Source organism: Chrysochloris asiatica, unplaced genomic scaffold (assembly GCF_000296735.1).
Source record: "Chrysochloris asiatica unplaced genomic scaffold, ChrAsi1.0 scaffold00063, whole genome shotgun sequence".
Lineage (NCBI taxonomy): Eukaryota > Metazoa > Chordata > Mammalia > Afrosoricida > Chrysochloridae > Chrysochloris > Chrysochloris asiatica.
In genome coordinates this window covers 256,497-261,470 of record NW_006408581.1, presented here as the reverse complement: position 1 = coordinate 261,470, position 4,974 = coordinate 256,497, and the positions used below count along the sequence as shown (strand labels likewise).

At 37.8% G+C, this 4,974-nt stretch overlaps 1 pseudogene; it reads left to right on the top strand.

Annotated features, from left to right (window-relative positions):
- Positions 1–322: 322 nt before the first annotated feature.
- On the top strand, positions 323–1,587 carry LOC102825499 (annotated as a pseudogene).
- The last annotated feature ends 3,387 nt before the right edge of the window (positions 1,588–4,974 follow it).

Below are 4,974 nucleotides of genomic sequence, written 5' to 3'. Positions count from 1 at the left end.
TATGCAAATTCAAACTGAAACTGAAGAAAATGAAAACAAGTCCATGAGAGCCAAAATATGACCTTGAATATATCCCACCTGAATTTAGGGATCTTCTGAAAAACAGATTTGATACATTAAACACTAAAGACCAAAGATCAGAAGAGTTGTGGGATGACATCAAGAACATCATACATAGGTGTTTCGGTGGCTCGAGAGCGACTTGTCTTCTGTGTAGTGCGGCAGCGATGGAGTCTTCTGTCTTACTCCTCCTGCCATGGGGCCAGAGCCCCTGATGGTGTCCAGCTGCACCTTAGTCTGGCCTTTGCCACCTGTCTCCACAATGTCCTCCAAGAAACAAGCTCAGACTGGAGGCAGCAAAAAGGCAGAACAGAAAAAGAAGGAGAAGATCATCGAAGATAAAACTTTTGGTCTAAAGAATAAGACAGAAGCAATGCAACAGAAGTTTATCAAGGGTATCACCCATAAAATTAAATTTAGTCAACAAAATCCACGTTAGTTAGCACAAAGTGAAGCAGACAAGAAATTGAAGAAAGATGACAAGAAGAAGAAATTGCAGCAGTTAAACGAACGCTTCAAACCTGTAGTTGCTGCTCAAAAAATAAGTAAAGTGCAGATCCCAAATCTGTGGTATGTGCATTCTTCAAGCAAGGACCATGTATTAAAGGAGATCATGACTTGACTCTGTAGAGAAAATGTGAGAAGTGAAGTGTATACATGGATGCAAGAGATGAAGAACTTGAAAAAGATACCATGGAAAATTGGGATGAGAAAAAACTGGAAGAAGTAGTAAACAAAAAGCACGGTGACGCGGAAAAGAAAAAAAAAAAACACAAAAACTCAAATAGTGTGCAAGCATTTCCTTGAAGCTATTGAGAACAACAAGTATGGCTGGTTTGGGGTATGCCTTGGAGGGGGCGATATGTGCATATATCATCATGTACTTCCTCCTGGATTTGTGTTGAAAACATATAAAAAGAAAGAAGATGAACTTTCATTAGAAGACCTCATTGAAAGAAAGCATTCTGTCCTAGGTCCAAATGTTACCAAAAATCACTCTAGAATCTTTGCTTGCATGGAAAAAAAGGAAAAGACAAGAAAAGATTGATAAACTTGATCAAGATATGGAACGAAGGAAAGTAGACTTCAAAGCAGGGAAAGCAGTAGTTATCAGTGGTCATGAGGTGTTTAGACTTTCGTCCTGAACTGGTTAATGATGATGATGAGGAAGCAGATTATACCCATTACACCCAAGGAACAGGTGGTGATGAGGTGGATGATTCTGTGAGCATAAATAACCTAGATTTAAACCTGTACATTCCAAGAGCTGTAGATGAGACAGGTATTACAGTAACCAGTCTTGAAAGATTCAGCACATATACTTCAGAAGAAGATGAAAACAAATTAAGTGAAGTTTCCAGAGGTAGGGCAGAAAATGGGGAAAGAAGTGATTTGGAAGAGGACAAAGAAGGGGAGGAACAGGAAAATGGAGCCATTGATGCTGTTCCTGTTGGTGAAAATCTTTTCCCTTGGGAAGATTTGGATGAACTAGAAGAAGAATTAAACACACTTGACTTAGAAGAATAACACTAAACAAGTTAATGAACAGATGATATCAGCTCAGCATGAAGCATGAGTTGAGATTGACTGACTACATTAAGTTTTTTTCCACCTACAATTCTTCAACAGGATATGTTTATTTTCTATGCTGATTCCGGAGGCCTTTCCCACTCCAAAAAAGAAATGTTCTCCCTACGTTTTTTTGGTTTTTTGTTTGTTTGTTTGTTTTTAAGTTGACTATATATCTCATAGTAAGTTCAGAGTAGTTCATGGTAAATTGAAATATAATGGTCATTTCAGAAACTGATTGGTTGTTGTAAGTGTCCACTGAAGTAGGAAGTGTGACTGCTTTTCCAACTTTTGATTTTTATTGGGTATGTGTTATTGACCAGGCACAATATAAATTAAATATGAAACATTCTTCATTTAATGCAGTTTTATTGAGTGACTTTATTTCTTTTGTAATTATATATTAAAAAGATGGCCTAAATTATGAACACTGTACAGCATAAAGTAAAATTGCATATATAGATTTAGTGATGTATTAACTTTGGTCAATTAGACAGACTTTTGAGATGCAATTTCTTTGATCTGACAGGATCAGCTGTGATACTCTGTGTTAAACTGTTTTCAATGTTCCTCTCCCTTTTTGCCAATAAAGTAATAAAGTTGTAAATAAAGACCATCATACATTAACCTCCCCCCACCAAAAAAAAAAAAAAAAAAGAACATCATACGTGAAGTTAGCAAAATGTCATTAAGAAGGCAAGAAAGAAGGAAAAGGTCAAAATTGATGTCAGAAGAGACACTGGAAATTGTTCTCCAGTGTAGAGATGCTAAAGCAAATGTAAGAAATGAGGAGGTACAAGAGCTGAACAGAAAATTTCAAAGATCAGCTCAAAAAGATAAAGCCAAATATTACAACAAAATGTGCAAAGATCTGGAATCAGAAAACCAAAAGTGAAGAACACACTTAGCATTTCTCAAGCTGATGGAACTGAAGAAAAAATTCAAGCCTCAAATTTTGTTATTGAAATATTCTCTGGACAAATTATTGAATGATGCAGAAAACATCAAAAGAAGATGGAAGGAATGCACAGTCACTGTACCAAAAGGAAATGGTTAATGTTGAATCGTTTCAAGAGTTAGCACATGATCAAGAGCCAATGATACTGAAGGAGGAAGTCCATGGTGCATTGAAGGAATTGGCAAAGAACAAGGAACCAGGAATTGATGGAATAAAAATTGAAATCTTTCAAGAAAGTGAGGTGGCACAGGAGACACTCACTCATCTCTGCCAAGAAATTTGGAAGACAACTATCTGGCCAACTGATTGGAAGAGATCCATATTTGTGCCCATTCCAAAGAGAGGTGACCCAACAGAATGCAGAAATCATCAATCTCTTTGATATCCCATGCAAGTAAAGTTTTATTAAAGGTAATACAGAAACAGCTGCAAGCATACATTGACAGAGAACTTCCAAAGTTTCAAGCCAGATTCAGAAGAAGCCGTGGAATGAGGGATATCATTGCTGATGTGCGATGGATCTTGGCTGAAAACAGAGAATATCAGAAAGATGTTTACCAGTGCTTTATTGACTACACAAAGGCTTTCAATTGTGTGGATCATGACAAGCTATGGACTACATTGCGAAGTATGAGTATTCGGGAACACTTAATTTTGCTCATGAGGAATCTATACCTGGACCAAGAGGCAGTTGTTTGAACAGAACATGGGAACACTAAATGGTTTAAAATCAAGAAAGGTGTGCAACTGGGTTGTATTATTTCACCATACTTAGACAACCTGTATGCTGAGCAAATAATCCAAGAAGCTGGGTTATATGAGGAAAAATGTGGCATCAGGATTGGAGGAAGACTCATTAACAACCTGCAATATGCAAATGATACAACCTTGTTTGCTGAAAGTGAAAAGGACTTAAAACATTTACTGATGAAGATCAAAGAGCATAGACTATGTATGGATTACATCTCAATGTAAAGAAAACTAAAATCCTCCCCATGGGACCAATAAACAACATTCTTATCAATGGAGAAAAGATTGAAGTTGTCAAGGACTTTATTCTTCTTGGATCAACTATCAACACTCATGGAAGCAGCACTCAAGAAATCAAATGACGTATTGCATTAGGCAAATGTACTGCAAAGACCTTTTTAAAGTTTTGAAGAGCAAAGATGTCAGCTTGAGGTGTGCCTGACCCAAGCCATAGTATTTTCAATAACCTCATATGCATTTGAAAGCTGGACAGTGAATAAGGAAGACCATAGAAGAATTGATCCTTTTGAGTTTTTGTGCTGGAGGAGAATACTGAAAGGGCCATGGGCTGCCAAAAGAACCAATAGATCTGTTTTGGAAAAGGTGCAGCCAGAGTGCTCCCTGGAGGACAAGATGGCCAACCTTCTTCTCTCATACTTTGGACATATTGTCAGGAGGGATCATTCGCTGGAGAAGGATATCATGTTTTGTAAGATGGAGGGACAGAGAAAGAGGAAGACCCCCAACGAGATGGATTGGCCATGTGACAGCATCAATGGACTCAAGCATGGCAACAGTAGTGAGGTTGGCCCAGGATCAGGCAGTGTTTCCTTCTGCTGTGTGTAAGGTCACTATGATTGAGTAGCGACTCAATGGAACCTTACAACAACAACAGGAAGATGCTGTAGGATAAGCACTAAACTACTAACTGCAGGTGAGTGACTCAAATCCACCTGATGGTCCTTGGAGAGCCTATATATACAGTGTTGCTGAGTGGAGACAGACACACTGGCATTTAAGAGCAACAACCCAATTTTGGTGGTGATGGTGTGCCATGGAGTCGGTTAGCTAGTAAATAGTTCTCCCTCCCATCCCATCCCTGGTATCCATCCTAGAATGTTTCCTTAAGTATGGAAATTGCTTCTTGATTTTTTTACAACAGTGGTCTCATACAATTTTGGTGATTAAGTAATTTCACTCTGCATAATGTATTCCAGGTTTATACATGTTATGGGGTGTTAAGCAAATTCATTGTTATTCTTCATAGTGTTCTATTATGTGTGTTTACCAAAATTTGTTTAATCATTCTTCTATTGATGGGCACTTAGGTGGGCTCCATCTTTTTGCATTATGAATATTGCTGCAATGAACGTGTTATTGTTGTAAGTACTATGGAATTGCTTCTAACTCATTGTTACCCTGTATAGTGTTTCCAAGAAGTGGCTGGTCAGTTTGAACCATGAACCGTGCAGCTCAAACTGACTTTTCACTCCAGTGCTTATCCCATAGCACCACACCAGAACTCTGAAATAAATAAGGGTGTGCATATATTTATTCATGACACAGCTCTTAATTCTTAAGGATATATACAAAGTAGAGATTGTTGGATCACATATTATTACTATTTCACACTTTTT